At 36.1% G+C, this 15,168-nt stretch overlaps 1 pseudogene; it reads left to right on the top strand.

Moving 5' to 3' along the window:
* Positions 1-625: 625 nt before the first annotated feature.
* Positions 626-14,329, top strand: LOC122147327 (annotated as a pseudogene).
* Positions 14,330-15,168: the final 839 nt, after the last annotated feature.

Here is a 15,168-nt window from a genome sequence, read left to right as displayed (position 1 = left end):
AACTCAAAAATGAAACAACCCCCCCTCAAAGTTTTAACATTTAGTTAAAATATTTGTCAGCTAAAACCCCAGCTAATTTTTCTGTTGGCTTAGAAATGTTTGTGTTTTGTGTATCAAAAATAGTTTATTTTAAATTTATGACTTTTATAGTATGCGCTATGAATCAACCTATCCCTTGAGAAATATTTAATGAAGTAGTCAGCATAATTATATTATAATATTTACATTATACAATTATATTCATATTATTAATTTCATATTTACTTAAGTATATAGGCATATATACAGTATGTAGACAAAAATACATTTTCCTTCTTTTTATATGAAGTTTATCTTTATATTTTGTCCTCTAATTTGAAAAGAAAAGTTAGTACCCCTGCTATTGGTCAAGTACCCTGTGTAGGCTACTGTAGCGTGTTCCCACAGGGAGCCCCTCAGAGTGTCCTGTCCGTCCTGGGTGTGTGCTGCTCTAATGAGTGGGTGGGAGGGTCAGCCAGTGCGACAAATAAGGACACGGTTCCTGCACGAGCTTTCATTCTCACTTTTATTTGCAAGTGTGTTTTGGACCCACAGCTGCCTAAAATGCGCTAATTATCCAAACAGGATTTGCTTTTTGCTGTGTGTGTTTACGCTGGAATAATAAACTTTCTCAGCAAATGTAAGTAGCCGGTGTTCATCTGTCTTGGTTGCTGTGACGTTGTAGGTGTTTTCGAAGAGTAGCCTATGTGTTCGGTGTCATTTTTTAATAATCATGTTAGATGTCATCTGAGTTGTGCTGCTGTCGGCGTTCGTGTACTTGAAAGAGAGAGAGAGAGAGATTGAATGTTCAGCATTGCTGATGTATCATCAGAGAAATTGCAGTAAACAGTAGCTCTTCTTGACTAGTACATGACACATTTGGCAAGCAAATGTGGAAATTAAATATTTGTAGGTATGCTTTTTAAGCACATTAATCCATGTTGTGTTTTATTGTTGTTTATTGCTAGTCAAGTTTTAAGAAGCGCTTTTGGTTATATTATATTTAAAGGGATAGTTCACCTTCACTTGCTGGTGCTCATTGACTTGCATAGTGTTTTGGGCTTTTTTTTTATAGTGTTGAAGTCAATGGGGACCAGCAACTGAAGGTGTTTTAGCACTGTTATTGATGGATTAATATGCTGATATCAGATATTGAAAACTCAAGTTTTTTAGCTTCACATCACATCGAATACATAGATAAAATTATGTACTGCTTCTTTTATCTAGATAACTGTTTTTTACTATATGATTAGATGACAAAAGTGCAGATTTAACTTTTCATAATCATGTTTTTAAGTTTAAAAATTGTACGAAGAAAGCAAAGTGTTGTCTTTGACTACTTTAAGTAGAGTTAATCTTGAGTAAAATTTAATTCTTAAAAGTACAAATATTCAACATAATACAATTTTAATCAGCATGTGTGACTAAAGAATAGCATTATTTGCTTCAATCTGTTTTGTACAACAAAAATGTAATTTTTGCTTGATATATGATGAGTTTTCAGATTTTCAGCTTGCTTTTATTAATCAGTAAAATCTTTAAAAGTGGGTGAAAAGTGCACTGAACTCATGAATGTTGGACGAAACTTTGATTTTAACTTTAGTGTTCAGTCACTACTTGACATTGTGTAAAACACAATAGAATATGTCTAGAATACTATATTCTATTTACAAAACTGATTTTTTAGCCTTAGAGAACTTTTAAAAAAAAAACACTTAAAACTTTAATATATCACTATTTGATGTTCATTTGAAAGTTCAAACTTTGAACTTGAGTTTGAAGTTCCCAACAAACCAATTTACGACATGATTATATGCAGAGATGCACTGATGATTGTAGCCTACAAAACTGCATGTGTTTCAAAACTCCATAGCACTAGTGTTTAATTATTTAGCGCAATTTGTTTGCCCTGTTACTTAAGAGCTCAATAACAACAGTCAGCGGTGGGTAACGGATCATATTGGTTTACAGGAATCTGGCACTGGGTCCCCAGAAGCACCTCATGCTGGAAACTTACTCTGGCCTGGAGTTTATTCTGAGGAGTGAAATGTCACACCTGACATTTTGCTTTAAGACATTTCACCACATAATTGAAGTGCTAGATGGATTTTAACAAAACATGATATTTTCTTACATGTTCTATCAGATAGAGTAAACCGTCTTCATTTGATACTGAGTGTTCTTGATTATAAGACTTTTAAAGTTCGTTTAAATCTGTTTGTTTATGAGTAAAACATATTAAAAAGTGACTGAATTGTGAAGTCAGTGCAATCATTCATCATTCAGACAGTAACAAGTGGTGTTTGCGTTACCCAGAAGAGCATCAAAGAGTTGTTAAAAAATGACGTTTGTATTCTATTTCTAGGTTTTCAAGGGGCCCTTTCTCATGTGCCAAAGACGACATGATTCACTGTCTCAGATGGACTGTTTTCCTGTGGATTGTAAATTCCATTCCTTTTACTTCAGGAATGACAGTGAATGAGAGGATAGGTATGTATGCTGTCACCAAAAGGTCCGCACCAAGATCTTTGCTTATGCTTGTCCGTTTACAAAAGGTTTGAATAGAAGCGATTATCTGTTGTTTTTTCGAGTCTTGTTCATCTCGGTGGCGACTTCACCACTCTGGTGCAGAGCGCTGCTGTCCTCACCTTTAATTAGCATGCTGTTTTAGCTTTCTTGTTTGGAATCCTTGTATGCAAATGAATTGTTCGTGATGAAAGACTACGCACCCTCTTTTAAGAAGCAGGGACTCTTGCACAGCTATTTGAAATTCCTGCTCGCGAGGACATGGCTTCAAGCCCTTGACCTGGGTGGCATTAGCCAGCAGGCACCAGGAAACATCCGGCTCTGGTGTTATGTGTCCGATAGAATTGCTTTATTGGCCCCATTCAGATTAACCTGGGGAGATTAAGGAATATTATTGCACAGCGCAAATGCCCATGAATGAGAGTCCTCTGAACAAGAGGACAGGCAAGCAATATTTTTGCCAGCTGAGTGAATTGCTATCTCCTGTGATCCACTGTGCGAGCGTGACATCCAGGAAGAGATTTAGAGAGGATTTGCAGCATGGGTCCCGTCTCCTTAAGAGTCTGCAGTTTGCCAGCAGATGTGCTGATTTTTGGAATTTTCTGTTAATGCTGTGCGGGTGTTCGGCTGTGGATGTAGATATGTTTGTGTGTTTTTGCATTTCTGTCTGTGTGAGCATCCTTTTTTTGGGGGGGGCAATTGTTGTTGATGAAGCAGAATTCAGACTTCAGAAATATCAGGCTGCAAATGTCATGGGAGGGGAGACTGGGGCTTGTTGTTTCACTGGGATCTCGGTAACTAGTAAGCTTTTTATGAAATAAAACCATTATTTATTTTCATCCTTGCTTGATATTATGAGTTTCAGATTTTAAACTTGTTTTTAATAATTGAGTTGGATTTTTACTGACATTTTGAATTGTGTTCTCACGGCAAACAAACAGGTGTTTTAAATATCAGATTGGGGCAAGTTGTCACATTTGCTTAAAATTTAGTTTTATACAGTTTATTAATTTACAACATCTGTCAACCAAAACAATGATTTTATGTTTCTGGATGTTGCATTTTTATAATTTAGCTTTTTTCATAATTGTATTACTGATTTATTTTTTGCTGAAAAGACTATAATGAAGTGCAACAGTTGGGTTTTGGAAGTAAAAAATCTATTACTTTTCTCTATAGGGGAATGGATTTTAACTTATAACCTGTTAAAGACAGAACTACTGTGAGTTACGAGGTTGCTAATTAATAGTATATGCTTTCACTGAAGCCATCAGATGGTATTGTTTTAACATTTTTTTTAACAGCGTAATTTCTGGTGAAAAAAATACATTACCCATAAATCTGCAAAAAAAACATCCACCAATCAGAGAATTGAAACAAGCAAATCATGCCAAGAGCTATGCATTATGTAATACTTTCTATGCTCTGAATGCTTAAATATTTGAATATAAATATGTATGTTTTGCAATAAATGTAAAAATGATATTGTTTCTCTATATACATACTCTTTAAATCAATAGTTTTATCTGTCATTTTATTTCTGACTGTTGTGTCACAATGCTTTTAGGTGATTGTATTTATTTCCCTCATTAAAAAAGTCACACACAAACTTATACCTGTTGTCTTTTTCCCTTCAAATTCAAATTTTTAATGTTCTGATTCACCTGGTAGCTGGATGGTTTGGTTCATCACTCTCTTAGAATATTTCCGGAATAAAGGTGCTGAAAAACTTGGATGTGCGCATTTTTGCACTCTATGCGCTTGAAGTCATGTGTCACAGTTTCCCCATGTCCAAATGCTTCATCAGATCCCAAAAGCCAACAAAAAACTGTTTTATATACACTCACAGTGTGCTGTAGTACTACTGAAAAATCTAACCTTTATCTCCAATACCGAAATTTTAGTTAGAAAGACATTTATTCTTTATGTATATAAAATATTGGTGTCCAGGATGCTGTGAGCCCGCCGACTGTAGCGTACACCACATTTATTTAAAAAAAAAAAAAGCTTAGCTTAAAGGTGTGCTAAAATGAATAGTCTCAAAGTATTATTCTCATTTTGAAAGTGGAGTGGAAGCTTGGACCTGGAAACAGTATTTGATTCATTAAGGAGATTGGCTGTTTAATGGCAGATTCTCATTGTGACAACAAAAGTTCAGTGAACTTTTCCTGGGCAATAACTGTTGAAATTGCTTTTTTTTTTTTTTTTTGGAGTAAAGACTTAAAGGTACATGACTATATGAAACATGATTTTCAAAAACAAACCTACCCTTATTCAGTGGAGTAATAAGTGTGACACTAGCTGTGATCTTCTCTGTACATTAACAGTTTTTAAAACTCAATCAGTGGCTTCATTGACGCATAATATTCCTTTCCTCTGCAGATCATACATGTCCACCCATTAAGCTGGAAGAGAACTGGCATACCAATGTGAACATTCACAGAGAATTCACAGGTACAAACAAAGAATACTGTATATAACAAATGGAAATCAAGCACAGCTTGTCCTCACGCAGTGCTGTTAAACATCAAACTGGCTGTTTAAAACATCCCTAATGTTGCACATGGCTGAAGCTGACAGACCAATTTATACAGCTAATTTTGCATTTCCTGAAGGAAATGCCAGTTCTTAGTTGCAAGCCAGCTAACGAATGCTGTCAAATTGTAGGCAAGTTGAAATGTGGTTCTGTGAAATACAGTATATCAGAGTGTTTGCTATCTGTTGGCTGCACACAATAATCATGGGTCACTGTGAAAGGTGTAAAGATGGATATATACCCTTTCAAAAAGTTTGGGGTTAAGATGTTTTTAAATGTTTTTGAAAGTCTCTTATGCTCACCTAGTGTTGCCTTGCTAATACTAATCATTCCACATAAAAGATTACACGTGTTTTCAACAGTTTGTAGGGGACGACATTTACTGAAAATCTCTTTAGCCTAAAGCTAATGTCGTTCCTTTAGCAGCACATGGAGGTAACAGCGCTAAGGTCATATTTTCAATTCCCAAAATGTTTACATAATGTACTGTAAGTTGCTTTGGATTAAAAGTGTCTGGCGAATGCATAAATGTAATGTATGTTTGTCCATTTTCTTCTCTAACAGGTTTTGATTTAGCCCGAGAAGTTTCTTTCTCAGAAAAGGCACGGGTGACAGACAACAGGCTGTTGTTGAGACTGGGGGGAGTTAAAAAACCGTTGTTTAAACCAACAGAGTAAGTTCCGCAAATGTTGATGTGGTTTGTAATATTGTGCCATTTATTTTTCCACTCCACACATCATTCACAGGATTGCTTTGTCTAAAAAACAATGTTAACTAAGCTGAAAGTTATTGCAGCAAATGTGGGTATCCCATATTGATGTTTATGTAGTTTGGATGTGATCAACGATGGTGCAGAATTTTCTAGCATCTGGAGAGCAGAAAGTAGGACAGTTCCTTGCAGAATCGCTGCTGTGATGAGCATGTTATGATGGTAGTTTGAATTAATGTCCCACATCCACATGTTGCGTGTTTTGGTTAGACTTTCTGACAGCTTCTCATATAAATCTTTGTATGGAACAGAGCGCAGGTTGCCTCGCTGAACAACTGGCATTCTCTCAGAAAGGTTTGCATGAGTTATATACCACTCAAGATTCGAAAAATATGCCAGGCTGTTATTGGGTTTCTGCGACGCAAACCAATATTTTTCATGGGTGATGGTGTTGAGCTTGCTTTCACTTTTTAAACTGATATCCGCACCCGGTCGAAACTCAATCAGGAGATGTCTTGTATGCTTTTAATGGTGTGTTGACATGGAATGACCCAGATATCACGAGCTTGCTGGGGATAATTCCCCTCGCCTTGGCTAATAAGGATAAACTGTGAGGTGAGACATGTTGAATAATTTGCGACAAAATTAATTTGCAGAAGCAAAATTATTGGGCAGCGGGCTCGGACCAAGGAGAAAGAGAGGTGACTGTAATGGAGTACAGCCTAGAAAGAGAATCAAGCAGTAATGGGGAATCATGTCCTGTATAATTAATTGCCTTAAAATGACTTTAATAACATACAGCTCAAGGGTGACACCGAGGTCAGAAGGCTTCTGTGTTTAGTTAGACTTTTCAGGTATGTTTTAATCTACGTCTAACAGCCTTGGACATGTACAGTTACGTAGGCCGTGTTCCGTCAAGGTCAGCTGTCCAAACCGCATGAACCCACAGCATATTCATGAGTCCAAAGAGCTCTGATTGATGCTCAAAAGAACTCTTTTGTATTTTGCTGAGAAGCTGGTGGGATTGTGGCAAGTTCCAGACTAAGTCAAGGGTGGGAAGACTAGAGTTGAAATTCCCCACTTCCGACCTCAAAGCGTTCCAATCGGTCGTACGTCACAGTAAAACGTAAACAAAATAGGGTGGTGCCATGACTTATGATAATTATGTCACAAACATAAAAGTGTGATGTTTGTACTAAAAACATCTGACAAAAAGTAAAAAGAAAAAAAAAGTTGTCATTACATTCCTGTAACTCCAACAGTGGAGCTTGGTGTTGGCAACGCCTAGGTCTTGGGTTTGATTCTCAGGAAATATATGAACTGATAGTTTAATGCAATGCAGGTCTTTAGATAAAATGGTCTACTAAATGCATAGCCTAAATACAAATTACCATTAAACACAATGACTTCTCAGAAGAAACAGGATGTGTTTACACTTTTTTGCTTCTTCATTGTGATGCTGTGAACATTACTAATTTCACATTTTTTTGACTATAATTATTTTTTCCTGAATGATTTAATACGATTTTTTTTTTCCTGTTGTTGAGCTTCATTCCAGTGGTTATTTTTGAGTTTAGAGTTATCAACTGTTTTTTTTTTTATAGCAAGACCAAAAAGCGTTTTGACACAATGTATCAAACCTAGGGACATTCATTTAAGAAATACAGCACAGGTACGTTTCCCAAGCAGAATGAAAATGTTGTAAACACTTGAAAAATTCAGATAAATTAGCTAAATTAAGTTAAATAATGACCTAAATTACAATCTATTGAACATTGAGGGATTGGGGGCAGTAAGATTTTTTTTTCATGTTTTTGATGAACCTTGTTATGGATGAAAAATTTGTAAACCACTAAAATAAAAGTATTTGTAAAATATATGTTTAAATATATATTAAAATTATAATAATAATAATAAAAAAATAGATTGTAAAATCTACATGTATTTTGTGGTGCCACAACTGAATTCAGTGTCATGCGATCATTCGGAAATTATATATAATATGCTAATTTGGTTCTCAAGGAACAATTCTTAGTATAATCAGTGTTGAAAAAAGAAAACTGTTATACTGCTTAATATTTTATTTAATATTTTTGTTTTTATTTTTTGTGGAAACCGTGATGCATTTTTCAGGATTCTTTAAATGGGAAGTTTTCAAAGGGGCAGTTCCAAAGTGCTGGCATTTTTTTGGAAAGGAAATCTTTTGTAAACATTAAAAAAACTGTAAATGTCTTTTTCTGTCACTTTTGTTCGATTAAATGTGTCCTTGTTGAATAAAAGTCTTAATGGATTTAAAACAGTATTTTTTCTTTTTTTACCCTTTCCTGTGATTAATATCACTGTACCACACAGCATCTCATTACTTATTTCTTTAAGATGTGAAGCTTTTGGACACTTTCAGTATGTTCCTAGTTAATGTGATGGGCTACATCTGTGTAAACTTGAGGGAGAAACTGACTACATAAATCCATTTAAAATGTCCTTTTAGACCAGTTAGTTAAATGTAATCTCCAGAAGAGGCTGTGAGAAAAGGTCTATCATAATTTTGTTTTTGCAAATGTCGCTTGGTTTGATAATTTGTTTAATAAGATTAATCCTTTTTTAAGTGTCCAAGATTTGGGGGCCACTATATACACTGTACAATTGCACACTAAAGTAGTACATTGTTTAACGTTTGTGGGTCATTTGTTCCTTTGTGTTTCATCATAGTCTTTAGTTTCAGTATTACTGATTATTCTCTGAGGTTTTCAAGCACATCTGCTGGTTTTTGGCCGTAAAGATTCGGCCTCCACGAGTTTTCACCAGTGAAAAATAACACCTAGTCATCTGCACAGGGAAAAGGAGGATATTTTTAGTGTGTTTTTTTTTTCTACAACTTTAAACACACTGTTTGCTCCACGGGACCCTGCAGGAGCCATGGGTCAGATGATTTGTGATCTGTTGCTCTATCTATCTGTTGCTGCTTCAGACCTGCCCTCAGGGACCAACTGTGAGTCTCCTTGGGTGGAAGTGGAGTGCCGCTTCTGAGAGACGAGAATGCCTAGTTGTCTACACGGACCCCCATACAGACACACACTCACACACACCACCCCGCCAGACCTCAGTTAAGCTGAACTCTTACAGGTGATGGCATTAGTCAGCTGGATGTGATGTGGGGGTGGAGAAGGGGGTCAAAGAGCCCCCAGCACACAAACTCCAAACATCTCTCACTTTACTCACAGGAAATGCTGCCTGGCCCCGTCGGCACTTTTGAATACGTTTCACATGGAAAGAGAAGGCTCCCACTCCTCCAGACTATTTTCCATTAGTTGTTTCACAGATGACTCTGCTAAGATGTGCTAATTGCATGGTTTGGTATTCGTTTTTATGAGAGGCAAGGGTGTGGGAATGATCTGAAAAGTGTTGGGGGAAGCACAATATAAAGCTTAAGAGCTTTGCTCATGGATATTAATTGTTTGTGACATAATGTTTGCCTGGTAGTCCTAACTGAGTTGTTGAAATGAAAGGTTGATGAACAGGCACTAATCATAGTAGGCCTATCACATATTTGTTCCTTTCACTGCTGAAATTCTGCCTTTTCAATGTGGCTGAATACAGTATTCTTATTCTCTCTCTCTCTCTCTCTCTCTCTCTCTCTCTCTCTCTCTCTCTCTCTCTTCTCATCTATATCTATATTTGCACTGAGGACAAAAATAAAACTTTGTGCACCACTATTTGACACAAAACCACCAAACAGAATTGCAGTCTGTTTGTTTGGACAAAATAATACTGGCTCAAGTTTGGGGTAGCATTTTCTGTAACCACTGACAGTAAAAGACAATGTGTGATGTTTTATTCATTGTTATTTATTGTTTGCAATGCTGTGTAGTGCCACTAGAGGTGCACAACAAATTTTCACGCTTGACTGAATGGTTATTTGTTATATATATTTTACTTAGTGCTGCGTCAAATGATTAATCACGATTAATCGCCATCCAAAATAAAAGTTTTGTTTTACCTAATATATGCGTGTATACTGGGTATTATTTTTTATGTGTATATAAATACAAAACACATGCATGTATATATTTAAGAAGAATATGTTATGTTTATATATTAAATATATTTATATATAATATAAAATATAAGAATATAAATATATAAATGTATATACATGTAAATATTTTTCCAAATATATACTGTTATGGTGTTGTGTATTTATATTATACATAATAATATACACTGTACACATAACTATATTATGTAAACAAAACTTTTATTTTGGATGCGATTAATCGCGATTAATCATTTGACAGCCCTAATTTTAATATATTTGAATATATTTTAATATATATAATATACATATAATATGAGTATCATATATATAATATAATATAATATAATATAATATAATATAATATAATATAATGTTAAGCGTGGGGGAATAAGCTTAGGCCACTGTGGGGAATGCACAAAAATGGCATTGACATTTTTGTAGCAATGGCATGCACCATTTGTTTGCTTATATTAATCTGTATGTTCAGACGAGATTAGTTTTAATATGGGCTGCATTAGAGTGTTACATCCCCATCCTATTTGGCATATGGCTTCTGCTGTCCCTATTTAACAGCTCAGTGATGAAGCTGAATTGATGTCACGGTGCCCAGGTCTTGGTGTCGCTCTCCAAAACACTGCACTCACTTATGAGGTCTCCACTCGACACAAGTCCATTCCACCGCCTGGTCATATCAAGTCTAATTTAAGGGCTGGAATCATGAAATATATTACTCTACAAGCAATTCCAAAGAAGACTTTATTCACGCGCAATCATTTTTTCAACCTGTTATTGCCCTCTTTTCCTTATCAAGATAAATGTTAGATGGAATTTTTTACAGAAGGCGTCAAGCTCTTCCAAGAAGACTGACTGTGTGGAATGCATAGGAGATGCTTTAAGAATATTCTTTCATTGTATGAACCATTGCCATATCTTCTAAAGCCAGATAATATTCGTTTTTGAGAAATGGTTTCTCATAAGCCTCTCTCCCAGTGTCTTCCTCTTATACAAAAGCATTTGATTTTGCCAGTATGTACAGTCAGAGTGTATATCATTTTAATAATGTGCATTTTCCCCAACTGTGCCTGTGAAGGCGGAGGAGACACGCTATGCAGATGTGCATAGAGAGAATAAGAGAATGATCTATTTGAAAAGAAACTCATTTTCAGCATTTTCTCTTGCAAGTCTGATCTCTCTCTCTCTCTCTCTCTCTTTCACTTTCTTGTTTTTCCCTTCTCTTCTGTCTTTTTAAATGTATTATATACATGAGATTTTCCCATTGTCCGTTTTTGCTGATTGTGTTTGATGAAATGCCAGTAAAATTACCAAATAGTGTGTGAAAGAAATGAAAAGGAAAATGGGAGAAATCCTTCCGTAACACTTACAGTGTTATGAGATTCACTTAAAAACAATTTATATTTTAACCTTTACCTTTTCAACAATTTTAATAACTGGATAGAAGATTTTTAGACATTATTTCTTGTACCATGAGTTTGCTTCAAGTCACTGCTGCAGTGCTGCGTATTTTGTTCAGACGAGTGAAAACATCTTGTAGTTTCGCACAATAGCCCAACAGAATGATATCTGTTTATGTAAACTCATCTGATAAATCTTACAGGAAAGACTAAAGAGGAAAAATACAGAGGAGAACATTGATGCCAATGCACTGGCTTATTGAAGTGTTTGTTAAATAAAAATAGCACTTTACTGCTGAATTGAAGCAGTAATTAAACATGTGATATCTAGAACATTCTTGTTCTCTCAAATGCAGCATTAAAGGGGTCATATGATTGGCGATTTCAAGTTTTCCTTTCTCTTTAGAGTGTTTACAAGCTGTTGAATAGATAATATCCCTAAAGTTTACAAAGACTAAAGTCTCAAACCCCAAAGAGATATTCTTTATAAAAGTTCAGACTTGACCATGCCCTCCTAAAACGGCTCATTAAAACAAACACGCACCCACATCTCTACGTCATGATTTGGGAAGATTTGCATAAGGCCGCCCAAATGTACACGCAAAGAAAGAAGGCGTAACTTTGATTCTCGCTGTTGCCGCCGCCGCCATGTTGTGGAGACGCTGTGTGTTTCGTTGTGAAAGCGAAAATACTTTGTTTGGCCTTCCAAAAGAGGACACAACTAGAAATCATGGTTAAGTTGTTTTTTTTACAACACTGTCTTCCAGAACAGGTTCAACCCAAATATTCAGATGTGTGCACTGCATTTTATGGAGGACTGTTTCCTGATCCTGAGAGAGTAGACTACAATGCCGACTGTGCTGACCCACAGTTCTGTAAGTACGTTTACATATGTAAAGAATTTGACACTGATGATTCAAACACGAGTTTTGAGCAGTGTGTAGAGTAGCGCCTTTGTTGTTTGTCGTTTCTCTGATCACAAATGCAGACATGGTTTATGTTAACACGGCACGATGCAACGCAACGCGTAAAAAAAAAAGACAGTATAAGTCATTATAATCCATAATTATGTCCTACTGGATGGATGCTACGAAAGCCTCGTTTGTAATGGGGTTTATTGTTTTTGTCTTGTCGCAAAAAGCCAACCGGTGTTCTGACCGGACATGCATCACAGTATGACAAGGGGCGTAACATTTCCGTCACATGCTTGAGGCATTTCGGCCAATCACAAGCACGCAATGGATAGCTGACCAATCAGAGCACACCTCGCTTTTCAGAAACGATGAGCTTTGTTTAAAAACTACGCTTTTCAGAAAGGCGCGTGGGCATAGAGGAGAAACAATAATGTATTCAGTATGTAGAAAATAAATTATTTTTTTAACCTTCAAAAAAGAAAAAAACAACCCGCATAAACCACATTTCATTTACACCAAATACACAAAATAATGTTCTTAGTTTCACGTACAGCACATCATATGACCCCTTTAAGAACTCTGATTTGTTTGAGTCTGTTCGACCCATTTGTTTGGACCAGTCATGTGTCAGTTCAAAAACAATTCACTAATTCATTTATTGTCCATTCATATTACTATTATTCATTAGTTCTTGTCTTTATTCCTTTTCTTTCTATATGCACTATTGTTCAAAAGATGGGGTCAGTTTAAAAAAATCTATTAATCTGTTATTTAAATCTATTAGAGAATTGACCTTTTATTTATCAAGGAATCCTAATAAAATGCATTATAGTTTCCACAAAAACATATTAAGCAGCACAGCAGTTTTCAGCATTCTCAATAATGAGGAAATGTTTCTCTTGTAGCAGCAAATGAGCATATTAGAATGATTTCTGAAGGATCATGTGACAAACTGAAGACTGGAGTAATGATGCTGAAAATTTCAGCTTTGCTTTACAGGAATAAAATTACATTTTAAAAAATATATCAAAAAAGATAAACAGTAGTAATTTGAAATAGTAATACTTTCAGTTTTTAAATATTTTTAACCTTTTACTGTGACTTATTCAGCCTCAATCGGTGAACGGTCATGTACTTATTATTGTTCTACTTTTTATTTTGATCAATTTTAATTGAATATGTTGATGTCCTGTCTCTTTTATAAAGATCTGTGTTCCCCAAATGGACTTTCTCATGAGTACAGTCATCATCATTGCCACGTTCCGGCTCAGAAAAAAACCACAAAGAAAGATCGCTGGTTTGTTCTGCAGATCTTTGATAAAGGTGGAGGATACCCAGGTATGTGAAAAAAATCCAAGATTTTATTTATACCTGTATGTTCAAAACCAAGAACTCCTGCAAGACTGGCACAATGATCATTATATAAAATGCTACTCTCTTGCACACATGTGATCGCTTCAGACTTCAGACCTTCGTCAGCCTTCTCTCTCTTAACCTAAACACCTCTACTGTTCATCCCTTCTTCTCTCCTTCATTTAGGCCTCACTAATAGTGGATGGAGCTACAAAAAAAAAAAACAGTCGAGTTTTTGGCTCAGGGTTTTCTGAAAAACAGCCTCCTCTACGTGTTCAAGAATCGAGACCTGCACGCCCTCTTTGATCGACAAGTTTCACAAGCTGGGTGTGTCTGGTCGAGAGCAATGCGGTCTCTATCTACCTGGACTGTTGCAAATTGATTGAGGCGTCAGGTGACTGCTGAAAAGGTCTGGGCATGAACGTGAGCGGAGCGGACGCACATTCATCACCACTCGAGTGGAGGATGGCCGTCCAGTGGATGTAAGTTGTGGACAGAGGTTCTCATCACTTGCTAAATCGGAGTATGAATGCAAAGCTTAGTACTTTTAGTACAGGTTAGTGATTGTTAAAGCCCTAACCAAACTATGGTGGAAGCCACTTATAGTTTGAGGTAGCTCACTACTTCACTAACTTCATGTCTGAACCTGATGCAAGTGAAAACTAAATGGGGTACTCATTCATTTTATTTACCAGGTACGTGTGTTCGGTGTCCATTAAATGTCAATTTACCTTCACAGATTGAACTTCAGGAGATTCTGATCTTCTGTGATGCTAGAATAGCCGACCTGGACAGGTCTGCTGCGATTCTCCTGCCGGAGTTTGACGGTAACGATGTTTTTGGTTTTTATGTTTAATAATGACTCGATGATCCTTCCAAACCAGCCCCTAATTTAATTTGCACTAAAATTATGGGCATGACATAATTATCAAATAAAATCTGACACAGGGCAAGGTGCCAGGTCATTTCAACACTGCTATTGAATGCAAAAACGAATAACGATGAGGTATAGTTAGTTTTCAAAGACTTCAAAGACATAGTATAGTAACTACTACTGTTACTGTACATATCCCCTGACCACAACTTAACAATTACAAACTCCACTCACCTCACATTTGATCTTTTGCATATACTAATTGGTGTTGTTAACTATAATTGCTCAGGAGTCTGATGGAATGTGATATATACTAATAAGAGTATATAAATACATTGTGCGGGCACAGAAATTGGGTTAAATAGATCCATTGTTGAAATTAGTCAAGTTTGCGAAAAGAACATAGAAAAACCCTATACCGAAAAGTTCTATTATGCTTTTTGCCATTATATGTTCTATTGTCCTATTTTCTGACAGTCGATCCAATGATAGTTTTGTTTGAGAAACAGACTTAAGTTTTAAGTTGAATCATCTTTCTCGTATTTAATCAACAATTTTTTCAGTTGTTGTTTTTCACTGGATCACTCATTGCAGTGGCATTATGGGATTTCCTTCTCTCATGCAAAGGATACATAGCAATTCTGCCTTTTGAATTCAGCCGTTTTATTCTGCACCATTTTGAAAACGGCCGCAAGATCCTTAAAATTCCATCCGATGAGCGTAGTGCAAAGATGTACCGTTTATGGAATAGAATCCGGAGCATGGTAGTCCTGGGTTCTTGGGATCGATC

The sequence above is a fragment of the Cyprinus carpio genome, chromosome A13 (genome assembly GCF_018340385.1).
Source record: "Cyprinus carpio isolate SPL01 chromosome A13, ASM1834038v1, whole genome shotgun sequence".
In the NCBI taxonomy this organism is placed as follows: domain Eukaryota; kingdom Metazoa; phylum Chordata; class Actinopteri; order Cypriniformes; family Cyprinidae; genus Cyprinus; species Cyprinus carpio.
This window is presented reverse-complemented; position numbering and strand designations above follow the sequence as displayed.